The sequence below is a fragment of the Heliangelus exortis genome, chromosome 1 (assembly GCF_036169615.1).
Source record: "Heliangelus exortis chromosome 1, bHelExo1.hap1, whole genome shotgun sequence".
NCBI lineage: Eukaryota > Metazoa > Chordata > Aves > Apodiformes > Trochilidae > Heliangelus > Heliangelus exortis.
The window spans coordinates 113,730,799-113,744,969 of record NC_092422.1 but is presented as its reverse complement, the minus strand read 5'-3'; the positions used below and the strand labels follow the sequence as shown (position 1 = coordinate 113,744,969).

Genomic DNA, 14,171 nt, shown 5'->3' with positions numbered 1-14,171 from the left:
AGATCAGGAACTCACCTTTTTCCATATCACAGGGTGATGGAATGAATAACATTGATACCTCCCCTCAGCTCTCCATTAAGAGAGAAACACATAAAAACTGTTGCTAGCTTTGCCTGGAGATGTATGTCGAAAAGATCGTGAAATTAATATAGAGAAATTGCCAGAGATTCTGTCTATCTTTTTTTCCCCCTTTTTCTTAAGCATTTGTACCTAAAATGCAAAGTCGGGGGGGACTCCCAGTACTCACTCTTGAAGGCCAGCAGTCAGCTGCATTGCAAATTTGTTCTCTACTTTCTTCCCATGTTTTTGAGCAATGCTTGCAGGTTAGCCATGCCTATTTAAAAGTTTATATACAGCAGATGTTATCAGAAGTGATAAAGGGATTACGTATTTACTGCACCCCCTATATGAAATAGAGAGAATGTATTTAAAACACAGAAATATAACTGCCTCGCACAAAAAATTTACACACAATCCTTGCTGAAGTTTGCTCAGGAGGGGACATTAATGCCAGTGTGCCCTGAAACCCAAAGCAGGTCCCCAGCATCTGAGAAGGGAAAGTTCTGGCAAGGCAGAGGGGGTGATGTCCGAGGACTTTACATAGTGGCAGCTCCCTCTTCCAGCACCATGTTACCTGCCACCTTCCCTCTTGTGGGGAGAGGCCTTCTGCCCCACACCTTTGTAGCAGCAGACTTTGTAGAAGTGCCATAAATCTCTGCCTTGCCTGCCGTGCAGCGATGCTGCTGTGCTGGTTGTCACCAGGATTCATCCATTTGAACTGCACTTCATTTTGCAGTCCAGGGTAGAAGGAATAGATTGCTCTGCCACCTATTTTGGGGTATAACTTCTCCCCCCACGTTGCCTGGGACCTGTCTGTCCCAATACACAGAATTGCCTTTTAAGAGCATCTCCATCTGTATCCAGCAGGTACTTGGTTTGTCTCAGTCTGTGCAGACATCCATGGTAAAGGTGCGCTCTCAGGGCTTATGTACTTCGCAGATCATAACATTCCAGTGATCCATCAGGAAATTTCAGCTAAAGGGCAGCACAGTCTTGCTTTAACCAAATCAAAGTAGCAGGCAAACCTGCACTCCCTTCCCCACGCTGCAGGACAGGTAGTGTTTGAAAGCTGTGGGAAGGCACGGGTGTTTTATTTTGGCGAGAGCTGCGGTGGGGTGTAAAAAAGAGAGGGAAGGGATCTCCCGGCTTTTTGGAGAGGGCCTCTGTATAATGCCATTTGAATCTGTACTTTTTGTTTGGTGGTAAGTTTTAATAGTTATCCTTTGAGGATTTTCCCGGCGAGCTTATCTGAATACACCAACAGTCTTTTTTGTAATATTCGCATTTCCCCTTTGGTTCAGCCGAGCCCACTGACAGATCATTCAAATTCAATTGTTTTATGTCTAAGCCGAACAGCTAATTAAAGTAGGGATGATTAACCTGACTGGCAGTGTCGCTCTCTCTCTCTCGCTCTCTCGCTCCCTCCCTCCTCCCTCCCTCCTGTTCCAATCAGTCTTTTTCTCACACTCTCCCTCTCTCTCTCTCTCTCTCTGTCTTTTGCTCTACTGTGTGTGTGTGTGTGTGTGTGTGGTTTTTTTTTTTTTTTTTTTTCCTCTCTCCTAAACGTGGTCTGCTTGCTGATGGCAGAATGGCACTCGGAGATTTGTGCATTGTGTCTGGTTTCCTACGGGCAGGCTGACCCAGTGCCTCTAGGGACTTATCAATAGACCACTCAGAAGAGACAGAGACAGGAGAAAGGAGGAGGGGTGGGGGGGGTGGGGGGGGCAGAGAGAAAGAGAGAGGGAGAAAGAGAGAGAGAGAGAGAATCAATATCAAGAATAGAAGGAGCTCCGAAGCCATTTTTTTTTTTTTTTTTTTTTTTTTAAAGAAGTATCAGGACTTGGGAAGAGGGTGACAAAGAAGGTTTTTCAAAGAGGCAGTGGAGGAGGTTCTAATAAATTTGGAAGGAAACAGTTCCCTGTCTTGGGAAAAAAGGAGAACTCCTGGCTGATTAGCATTCACACCAGGTATGAGATGTTCCCTACCCCTTATCACTGTCGCAACCGAGATGGAAAAGAGCTTTTTTCTTTTTTTTTTCTTTTTTTCTTTTTTTTTTTTTTTTTTCCTTTTTGCCCCCCCTTTTTTGTTGTTGTTGTTTTTTTGTTTTGTTTTTTCCCCTCCCTCTCCCTTCTCCCCCCCCCCCCCCCCCTTCTGCACCTCTCCTCTTTTAGGAGACGGAGCAAGCGTTTATTTTGGTACGTGGGTTGGTGGTGGTGGCAGGGGGAGCGGGAGCCGTGGGCATTCGTCTGCTGGGCGCAGGGAGAATGGAAGCAGGGCAGCGGGGAGGGAGGGGGCGGGTGGGAGAAGAGCCGGAGTGTGTTACTGTGTCTCCTCTTTGTGCACCCCTGGGGGGGTTACCCAAGTTCATTTCCAGCAGGTGGATTTAGACAGGGAGTTACTTAACGCTTGACCGCCAGTTTTGAAAAAAATAGGAAAAAAAAAAAAAAAAAGAAAAGAAAAAAAAAAAAAAAAAAGGACCTGCTTCCTATGTCTATTAAAGGAAGCTCCAATTTTTTCCCTCTCTTTCCTCTCTCTCTCTCTCTCCCTTCTCTTCCTAACCAGACAGCGGGAGGGTTTCTGGCTCCTCGCCAGCCCAAAAGCCTCTAAGTGTTTTGCACTTGTTTCAGGGAGCCCGGGGATTTTTTTCAGCATTTTCACTAGAGAACAAAGAGTTCTTTACAAAGGAAGGGGGAGAGCGAGCTTAACGCCTGAGATATGTTTTTCTATTTTTATTAGGGTTTTTTCCCCCCTCCCCTCCTAAAAAGAGAGAGAAGCAAAGCACAGAATGTGTGGCAGCAACAAAATAGATTGAAAGGAAATCCTTTTCCCTTACCTACACATTATAATTTGGAATTAATAAGAACAGGAATGGAAGGGGGACGAGACCAAGTGAGTTTGATATGTTGTTCTTCTCTCCCTTTTTTTAAACTCTCTCTTTAAATCCAATTTCTGTTTTGCCAACTTACCTAGGCTCTTTTTTTTTTTTTTTTTCCCCTCCATAAAAGTTGTACTGTAAACAGTTTCTGTTTACATATGAAATCAAACAACAAATTCTTACTGAGGGGAAAAAAGAGGGAAATGGGGTGGTATCAGTAGAAAAGAAATAAATGAGTTGGAACAGAAATCTTTCACTTTCTGTCACTTAGAAAAAAAGTTGGTAATGGCTTGTTGAAGCTAGGATCCTAAAATACAGATGGGGCACTAACGTCTGTGTCCACGGACCCAGCTTTTCCCTGACCATCTGTCTAAAAGTCACCTCTCATTGGCAGCTCAAATGATTAGTCGGAGCTCAGGGGTTTTTTTTGTTTGTTTGTTTGCTTGCTTGTTCCTCCTGCTCACTGGGACCCTTTCTCAAATGGCTCTGTTTCACCTTCTGAGTTTGGCTCTTTCATCGAGCTCCAAATTGAAGATTTCAGGATAGACCTCCTTGCACTGTAGTTGTTTTGTTCTTCAGAATGTATTTCTTATAGATACAATCTTTGTACATGGAAAAGGCACACATAACATAGAAGGAAATAATGCATCACATTTAAGGAGATGTTTAGATTAGAATCTTATTGCATATAGTGTATAACATGCAGGGTATCTTTTCTACAGTATCTCCTCTACAACGGTTAGGATGTTAGAGAGTACATGATGTTGCAAATTTAGTAGCTTTAAAAAGTCCTTTCTTTAGCCAAATTCTGCCTTTCTTCCTTTATTGATTTGTATTTTCCTAGCTCTGTCAAATTACCAATTTAAAAACTGCATCATATAGCGATGGTACAGAAGACGAGAGAAGAAACTGAGTATTATATCCCCCCCTAAAAATCATGAACACACGATACATAAAAGTAGATCAAATCATTACAGAGTTACGACGCTTGTTTCTGGATGCAGGGCATTATTACTACAATACCTTGATTTTATATTCATGCTGCAGGCTTCCCTCAGAAGAGGTCGTCTGTTCCAGCTACATAGGTGTTGCATAGGTATCTGTGGCACTGTTTTTAAGCAACATCTATGTATTGTGTAAGCATACACTGAGAACTAGTTCATTTACAACTCCTCATATGATAAAAGGGGGAAAAATCCTTACTTAGGCTCAGCCTGCACCTCTTTAGGAACACCACAACCCGACAGTGGCAAAAAGTCCTGCAGGATGCAGCCTGTCGCTTACAAAAGTAAAGGGAGATCATCCATGACAAGTGAAACTGCCCATTAAAACATAGTTTTATTTTCATAACAGTATCTAAACAAGAGGCTTGCACCCCTCCAGCTCCATTAGCTGGGGCTCTTTCCAAAGCTGTGGTGGGCAAAGCTTCCCATCACAGAAACTGGGGGGGTCCTCTGGTCCCCTGCTATAAGCCCAGGTACCTTTGCTGCGCATAACCCAGGTGCTCTGCATTTCTGTGGGTAGCAGCAAGAGCAGTGCTGTGTCAAATGTACTTTGCAGGCTCACAGTTTAATCTGAGATGCTTCACAGAGAGGGGATGGACCACCAAAAAGAGCTGGTCGTTCTGTTGGCAAAAATAATCAATAGAAGAACTTTTGGTAAATTACAAACGCCTTTCATTTATTTTAAATCCTAACTTTTCTCATTTCTCTGTAGAGTTTTTCCAAGTCCTGATGTTTTCTATGGTGACTTTTCTCGTTTGCTCTCCAGAAAGAAAAAAAAAAAAATTGCAGGAAAAGTAAACAAAAGAGCACAGAAATGGGACCTGGCCTTTGAAGTTTTCCATAGGATAAGCAGTCTCGGGAGTTTTTTTCTGCCTGGATATTTTTTCTTCTCCCCCTGCCTCCACACCCCACCCCCCCATTTTTTAAAAAAAAAATCTTTAAAATGCTTTTGTGAGCATTTTGTATCTGCATCCTTGGAGATGGTGTCATAAGAAGGAGGACATAACAGAGCTGAAATCTAGATTTAACCCCCCCCAAGTCTCAACCAGAAGGCATCTTCCCGGGACTGTCACTGCTTCCAGAAGTAGGAAGAAAGATGATAGCTGGCTTTCGGGGACTCTTCACGGACCTGACCTGAAAGTAACACAGTCACAGTGCAGGAGAAAAGAGAGAGAGGGAAAAAAAAAAAAAAATTAAAAAAGGGGAAAGAAAAGCTCTTTGAGCAGTAACACACTGGCCCTTTCTTCCTGCAGGCAATCCGCTCCAGCTCCTGGCGACGTGTCCTGCACTATCAGATATCATATGACTCTTTATTTGGACTCCCGTTAGCAGTATGGGCCTGTTAGGAGGCTGTTTGTTTTCTTTTCCTTTCATTTCCTTCTCCCCAGTTCCCCCCCTATTTTTTGTGTGCCTGAGCGAGCGTATCCCTTTTATAATCTCTCTTTTTGTGCTGAAGCTTTATAGAAAAGAAAAAAAAAAAAAAAAAGAAAAAAACCTTCATCATTTCCCAGGGCTGATTTTAATCCTCTGCCAAAACTGAAGTTCATTGCCGAGTTGCAAAAACAAATAACACCTTTTGGGTTTATTTCTCTCTTCTACCTCTTCCTTCACCCTTTCCGTCCTTTCTCAGTGTGTCTGTGCACACTCCTGTGTGTCCCTCAGTCTCTCCCACCCGTGTGGCTGAAGTTGATATACACCTGTGTCAGGCTAAGGAGAAATACAGAGCTGCCTTGCCTGCTGCTGCTCCTGCCGCCTGCGCCGTTCCTTTCCCTTCCATAAACTTTCCTCTGTTTATTTATTTATTTCGTTTGGGCACCTTCTCCACATGGAGTTTGAAAAGCTGTCAGGTAGCGATCCCTATGCTGGGCTTTTCTGCCTGTAGTTGAGCAAACAGAGGAAGTTGAAGGCTGTTAAGAAAATGAAATATTTTGCTGAAGGAATAGAGGATGAAGTGTGAGGGAGAAATTAGAGTTGCTTTGTGTACGCCGCCCTTAAAAGTTTCCTGTACCAGAACACTGGTGCCTAAGAATAGGATGGAGGGAGCCAGACAGCAGCTAGTAATCAAAGATGTATAGCCAAGTAGCTTTACAGCAGCAATATTTCCGATAGCAAGCCACATTTTAGTTAAGGGAGGTGACTTTTTTCCCCTATTTGTACTGTCTTTAGCAATACATTATTTAGGTAATCCCTTCTGCAAAACTTTTTGCCTGAAAATGCAAAGTCACGTCAACAGAAGCAATGAATTGCTATCAAATGTCTTAAATCGTTGCAAGAAAAAAAGGCTGTCTTTCCAAAAGAGAGGTAATGCTTCATTTTGATACTTTCCTATGAAATGTATTCGTTTCTGGTTTTGACCTAAGGATTTATTTTGACAATTGTTAAGAAATTATTTATAAAGGTGTGTGGGAGGGAATCCTTAAAAACATTTAAAAATGAGAGAGTTTGAAGGGGGGGGGAGATCTAGGTTGTTTGGGAGGAATTCAGAGTGTTTGGGTTTTTGTTTGTTTGCTTCAGTTTTGTGCAACCTGAATTGTAATGTGCTTTGGCAAGCAAACCAGAAAATGAGCTTTTTACACAACTTTGCTCCCTCTGTAATTACCGCTGCATTTTAGTGGCACTCGGTGCTTTTTTTTTCGTCTGAATTTGGTAAGATCATCAAAGCCGAAATCCTGTTTGCACTGTAGAGACACAAAGGAGTTACTGACACTTTCCGTCAGAGGTGGATGCTCTGGCCAGACAGTCCTTCCACCAACTTGCGCTGTTCAGCCGCCGGCTGTGCGCGGGCTGATTGCCACGCTCCGGGGGAAAGTGCGGGCGCGTTTTGTACACACGATTTATATGCATTTTCTGCTGATATTCCTATTAGCGTTGCTGAAGATCTATAAGTTTTAACACTTCCTCTTCGGTGTGTACTTAGGCCAGCGTACAAAAGCAGTCTTGTAAGCGAGGCAAATACAGGCTAGAGGGTTTTTTGTTTTGAATCCAGAAACAACTGTGTTTCGGCCATACCGTATGTGTCTTGAACCACATCTAGGTCTCCCTGCTAGGTGGTGGAGTTTCTTATTTCTCATGTAGCTGAGATGCCTTCCCACTGAAGTCAGTGCAGGTTTCATGAGAAAGAGTTAATGAAAAACAGAGCTAGAACGTAAGGATTTAGGTGGTCCCCTTGAATCAGTGCTGGAAACCAAACACCCCAGGATGTGTCCTTGTGCAGCACAGCATCACTCTGTAGTGTGCAGGGTGTGTTTGATGTTGTGGAGATGCTGGACCTGAATTGAGATGACTCCTGCAGTCTGAAACTTTATTTGTGACAGAATTTATTTTGCCTCCTCTTCCTTCAGAAAATCATTAATATCTCTTCTTCGCTCTCGTAAGCACATTGTTTCTTTTTATTTGGTTTTTGCCAGTTTTGTCAAGGATCAGGGACTCTCAGACCAGAGACAACATTTTGGGGCTTCTTTAGCTTTCCTTCTTCCTCTAGCATCTTGGAACCATCTCCGTTTTAATGTTTTGTGCTTAGAACCATTCATGGTCCTGCGGAAGGAATTACAGACTTTCTTGGAAGAAATTTGGTTTTGAAATAAGTGTTAGGAGCATTTAAAAGTTGTGTGCTGTTCATGCATTGTACCTGATGTTCCCTGTTATTCTACACACACTTCAGTGGTCTGAGCCGTCCTCGCTGTGGGTATTTATTTATGAGGTTGTTCTGGTAGCTGCCTGTGAATTTAGTTAACTTTAAGACTGGTAAACAGTTCAATGGTAAAGCTGAAGTTCAAGAGCAAAGTGCGAGGTAAAAGGCTTTTTTACAGATTTTGGCCATTTCAGTGGAGTGTTGCTCAGCATCTTTATTTAAAGAAAAAAACATTCTCCTCAAACTTCTTTGATTTTATCTCTTCACAGTAGATTGAAATAGAGTATTTCCAAGTTATTGTAATCTGAAATAATGATAAAATTTAGCTACCTTGTTAAGTAAGTACAGGGAGGAGCTGCAAAAAGCTGAAAGCCAAGCACTGCAGCTAATGTCTGAAAGTGTGGCTCTGGGCTGGGCAGAGAAGGCCAGGCTTATTTTGTTAGCATAACTTGGACTCGATGGAATTGCACCAAAGTTGTGTTTTGACTTGGCTTGATTTCTCTGCTTTCATCTGACTTTTTTTCTAAGCCAGCCCAATCCGGATCTATTCAGCGCTCGGGAGGGTGATAGCCAAGGGACAAAACAGCTTGTCTAACACATGTCTCTTTAGTGCACCAGTGTGTGGCTTGTGGGGCCTCAGACTGGATCACCACTGTCAAGAGAAATGCGTTTTCCTGTGGCGTAATAAGTTGTCCTGCTGCTTTTAGATGTCAGAGATCCTCAGTTCAGCAGTTGGTGAAAAGGTCTGCTCTCAGAAGAGGTTTCCCTTCCATTTAACATTAAATTAGTGCATGCAACTCATGTAAATGTGATGTGGCCGGTAGGAGGAACAAATTCTGGTTTATTTTTGCCAGGATGCATGTATTTATTCTGTCTGAACTAATGTTATGGTGAGATGATATTTCAACCTAAGCACCGATTTCAGTGGCTTACCGCTAAAAAATGAGCTGAGTTGAAATGTCAAGTAGTTGTTCCAGGCTCAGAGGTGAAGCTTATATTATTTTGGAAAGTATGAGGAAAGTCATGGTTACTTTTTTTTTTTTTTTTTTTTTTTTTTTTTTTGGTCTTTTTTAATGTGTGTTGGGAAGTCACACGAAGAAGGGAGCATTTTCTGATTAACTAATTACTGAAACCCATTAATTTTTCCATTCTCATTCTATTTTTAATGTTTCGTGTTTCTTCAATACAAAATGAAAATTATAAAGAGCTAATTTCCTTAAACTAATTAGACTTACAATTTTAATCTCACAAAACCCAGGAAATTCCAAGCGATGTTTTTTTGTAACTCTGCCATGTTGCACATGCCTCTCTCCTCTTTGAAACCCTTGTATTGGCCTTCAAAAAATCCTGGGAAAACACTCAACACTTGCATGAGCCAGCCTTGACGGTCCAAACTCTCCTGAACTTCTGGCACTGTTAGGCATCCAGATCCAGATTTTGTGATTTGAGTTCATCTCTTTTGAAAATAACAACATGGAATTTCCAGACCTTTCTTTGTAAGAACCTAGGATTTTTAAATAAAAATAATTAATAAATCAGAGTGATTCTGTTTCCACTGGAGCCAGAAGAAACAGAATCCACATCTTCTGGGTAAAATTTCTCATGGCACTTTCCAAAACTTGATTTTTGCTCAGATGTCCTTTTCAGTTTTGGCCATCTGGAAAGCAGTAAAGTTAGTTTCATAGTATATTCTTTAGGCAGTCCTTTGAATAGGACTCACAAAACTCTTTGAGCTCCTAATCTCAACTACATATCCCATAAAGCCTACAGAGCTAGCGTGAGAAATAATTTTTGTTCCCTCCCCCTAGAAGAGAGAGTTTAGCAATGATTTCTTTGGCTGAAGAATCAGGAAATACCAGTGAAAACTCTGTGTAGGAAGATGCCAGAGTCTTCTTCAGTGAGATCAGCTATTCTTCATATGTAAATATAGGGGATTTTTTTTTTGTTATTTGTGACTTCTTTTTTTGTCTTTTTGAAATATATCCCCACAATCTTCAGAAGCCACAGAAAATTATCAACGCCACAATAATCCTATACAGGTGGAGAGAGCAAAACTGAGCTGGTCTGAGACAGCCTTCCCCACTAATGAGACAAGCCAGCAAGTTGGTTTCAAGCTTTAGTTTGTGCCATTGCCTGTACATTGCTGAAGCACCAGGATGTACCCTACAAAGAATCTTCCTCTCTGTAACCAGCCATTTTTTTCCTCCTAGTATAATTCTCTTACTTCAGTTTCAATTAAATTCTCATAAAAGTCAGGGGGAAATCCTGGGAAGCATGGTAAAAATGGACCCTCTCTGAATTCAATCTATCGCTCATATAAAAAAAAAAGAAAAAAATATAAATTGATACATAGTGGAAAGCAAAGGGGAACAGCTCTTTTTTAGCCTATTCATTTTGTATTATACTCATGTCAGACAGCATAAGTCTGTTTTTAGTGCTTCCTTTGGAGGACCTTTGTAAAACTCTGTAGAGCTGCACAAAGCAGAGTCAGGGAGTGAGAAGCAATCTTGTTCCTTGTTTTCTTGTCATCAGCTAATGAGGACAGAAACCTGGCTGTAGGTGCCCCTTCTTTTTGGAGATGTTAAATAGAGGTTCGGACCACTGTTTAAAGATTGCGTAATGTCCTGGCTAAATAGCAACGATGGCAATTATATTTGGCCTTCTTGAATTCCCTCTGAAAAGACAATTGGGCAGGGAAATATTCAATTCCTGGCCTGAACCATACCATAAGGGTATGGAGGTTTTTTAAGCAGCTGCCATCTCTCACTCCCAGGATGACTGTATTGGCTAAGTGTTGAGCTGAGGAACTACTTCACTATTTGACCAATGGCTGAATAATGGCACCAGCATACTCTGGTTCTTCTGTACCTCCATTTGTCTCACAAAGGTGCTTTATAATAAAAAATAACCAGAGCCTCTTCCCCTCAGCGGTCTGGTGGTATTTGTAAGAGCTGCCTCCATTTTGCAGTTGAGGAAACAGAGGCACAGAGATTTTTGAGTGACTTTTCTAAATTCACACAGCGAGTCAAAGGCTGAGCCAGGAGGATAACCTGGGAATCCAGGATCCCAGTCCCATGCTCTAACCACTAGGAAATGCTACCCCTCTGAATGTGAGCTATTGTCATTAAGATGTGGTTTATCTTTCATGTGAGTTGCCATCTGTTAAATTGCCTACTTGCTATTAGTTACGAAAGCTATTCACATTTTAAACTGTTTTGCATTCTCACAGCTACTTAAACCCACAGCAGACTTTTTGACAACAGAAACAGCTTCTCATGTGAAAGAACTGGACAAATATTAACTTATGTTTTTTCAGTAAATTTTTGTGATGCCGTAAACCCACATTTTAGAATTAATTTAAACAGACCTTGAAAAATCCACATATTCCATGCTGGTTGGTTCCGTGTCTGTCAGTTGCTCCACAGTTAAGACATGACTGTATATTCTCATAGATACGATTAAGGAGATAAATTTTCAAATGGTAATTTAATGTAAATTAAGCCATTGATAACTTCATGTGTCTTGAGCCTAGCAGCTCTGTGGCTGCTAAGATCCTTCAAACATGCAGAAGAAAAAATGTATTAATCTTGAGCTCTTAGTGGTGTTTCTGGGGACCTCAGTGAGCCAAGGAGAACTAGGTCAGTTTTATTGGAGGCAGTCTGGAAAAGCCCTGAGCAGAAGCTGGAGGTGTAAAACGAGAAAAGGGTTTTGAAAAGTACAAGTTGCACTGTGTACAGGTGGGTGATAGGGGAATATGTTCCTTTAGATACACACAGTCACCATTTTTGAGACAACCATGAAGCCCCCAGTTTGGGAAAGGGTAACCCCTGCTAACAGGGAGAAATAACCTTGTAGCTGAAGAGGGAAGGAGTTGTGCCAAACTATCCAGTGTCTAACAGGTGGGAAGAAGACATGAGTCTACCCAGCAGAGTCAGAGACAGAGAAGACACTGTTGCCTTTCTATCTCTGAAGATGGTAAAGTAGCAAGGACCCTTTTAATAATCCCATCTAGTTTCCTTCACATGATAAAGCCTACTGGATTTCTCAAAACTCTTTTCTTCTTGTGAGCCAGAGCATATCTGTCAGAAAGACAGGTAATCTTAAAGGTCTTTAAGTAAGGGAATGACCGCGTACTTAAGTCAATTATTCTGAAGGTTCCAAAGTCCATTTTTCTCCTTTTGAATCTGAATTTGTGTAACATCAGCTATGCCTTTGTCTGATGTATTAAGGAGCCCTCTACTGTCAGAAATCTCCCAATGTTTGTTTTTAATGAACTTGGTTGATTGGTGATGAATTTTGACACCCCACCTACAGTTGGAAGGTACGGGAAGGTGAATAGTAGAATTTGAAGATGGGAGGAATTACTGGTGGCAGAAGAAAAGGGTGAATAGAGGAGCAATATTGAGAGACAGTGGATTTCTTTTTTTTCCCAAGCAGGTGAGGCAGAAATGACACAAATACACGGGTAAAGGTGAAGATCCAGTTACAAAGAGGGAAAGACAACAGCATATAAGAGAAAAGTCTTGACAACAGATGCAGAAAGTAGTGTGGAAAGAGAAGCATCGAAAAGCTGTTGAAAGACAGAGGAAGAGAAATAAACATATTCTGCGGTGGTCTGTAAGGTCAGGACAAATGGGGAAATAACAGATTATGATAAGAACCTAGCACAAAGAGTAGCAGTAGTTCACCTTGGGTCGTATGGACTATGGCATCCCAGGCAGCAGATAGTTTCCTGTTTCACAGGAGGTCAGTGGGCTTAGCTCATTATGGCTTTGAAAATAAACTGCTTAATCTTCAGGTTAGAGAGGGGGTGGTGCAGTTTTGAAAAATCTGAACACATTCAGACTTTGTGAGTAAGACTGGCCAAATTTTCTGCCCAAGGCCCCTCTGTGCTCAGGATTAGAACTCCAGTGTTCAGGGCATAACGAAAGAGAGGCCTAATTAGGCAAGAGAAAACTCTTCTGACACACATAGCTATTTTTTTTTCCTACTCACAAAAGAACAAAGAACAGAGTAAAACTTTCTTAGGGTAAGTGTACTGTTAGTTTTCTCAAGCTCTTTCTCTTCCAGCCCTCTCCGGAGCCGTAACTCTCCTTGCCCTGGTGGCTGGAACATTGTGATTTGGACGTGTTCCTCACTCACAGCCTGCTCATGGTGCACCCTGGAAATACTCACTTAACCCTCTTGCATCAAATCATTCCTAACAACTCTAAACCTCAGATATGGAGTCATTTCTGTCCTGTCTTTCTTCATGTGTGAAACAACTGCAATTATACTTGTTACTGATGAGACAAGAACACTGAGTGTGAGTGTAATGAGTTCGTGCTTTGAAAGTATTGGTGCTCTCATCCTAAATCTTCATAAAATCCTTTGGCCAAGGAAAATTCTGGTTCTTTTCTCTTAAGAGAGAAAAATATTTATGTCAAGGACTTCGATTTTTCTTTCAAAACATGTGCCTAATCCTAACCAATCTGGGAAAACAGAGTGAGACAAAAAAATAATTTCTGAGTTGCCACTGAAGGCCAAGCACAGAAATGGTGCCAGTCTGGGATAGACTTACTTTTATGAAAACATGTGCTTTCAAGAAGATGCAAAAAAACACAAAAAAACAAAAAAAGCCAGGCCTTCAAAGTGGCTTTGTACAGCTGACTTTTTGAAACAGCCTCCTATTTGAATGAAATACATGGAGGTAAACTCCATGACACTCACTACTTACTAGAAACTGGTATCTGGGTATTCTTGTTGATTGATGGATCACTGAGTGTTGTATTCCATCATCTTTCAAACCAGGCTATCCCCTTGCATTTGTGCAAAGAGGAGAAAAAGAAAGGAAAAAAAAAATTGCTCAGAAGGAGAATAAAACAAAAATTGCTTTTTCATGGAAACATGAAAGTAATTTCTAAAGCCATTTCTGCCTGTTGCTGGTATGAGAAGAATTTTCATTCTCTTTAAGGCTATTTAAAATATACTTTGGGGCTAAAATAACAGAGAAGACAATCCAGTCCATTCTCAGCCCTGAAACCACAATGGGTAACAGATCCTTGTTGCCACATCACATCCAGTGAGATAGCTTACTGGAAGAATTGGTCAAAAAAACCTCATTATTGATTGCAAAAAAAAGAAAAGAAATTAAAATGTTCTCTTTCTCCTTCCTCTCATTCTTTTTCAAGGCAGAAAAGAAAAATCACACAAAACACTGGTTTTAATGGATAATTAAAAATAACTCCCTGTTTTTCAGTTATTTTAATTTTTCTGAATTTTAATTCTCCCTTTTTATGTGAGATGAAATACTATAAAACTGTGAAAGCAGTCAAATATATTTTTTTCATTTTTAATTCAGTATAAAAGATTATTCTCTCACTTTCTCCTGCCCTCCTGCCTTTCTTTTCCATATTCATGCAGACTCCTGGCTGACTCTGAATGGCACTTAACTGTTTCACTCATTAGAATGAGCAAGTGGTGGCTCCATAACTTTGTCAATAAGGCAAGTTCATGGGAGGGACCACTCTGGATTCTGGAAGGGACACAGCTTCTTGAAGATATTCTCTGTGAAACAAGTGAGCAATATGATAGCATCACTTCTAAACAGGATGAATATCAT

At 41.1% G+C, this 14,171-nt stretch overlaps 1 protein-coding gene across 50 annotated transcripts in view; it reads left to right on the top strand.

Moving 5' to 3' along the window:
• Nucleotides 1-14,171, top strand: part of ZBTB20 (zinc finger and BTB domain containing 20) — a 505,805-nt gene that overhangs the window by 386,072 nt on the left and 105,562 nt on the right. For 5 of the 50 annotated variants that reach the window (XM_071759678.1, XM_071759643.1, XM_071759919.1 and 2 more), the window contains one exon: nucleotides 1,889-2,027. The exons of 40 other annotated variants lie outside the window; for them this stretch is intronic. The gene's annotated coding sequence lies outside the window, so the exon portion shown is untranslated. Of the gene's footprint in view, nucleotides 1-1,888; nucleotides 2,028-2,796; nucleotides 13,146-14,171 lie in introns of those variants that run through there. 5 more of the 50 variants (XM_071759876.1, XM_071759703.1, XM_071759685.1 and 2 more) reach the window with 2 other exon arrangements.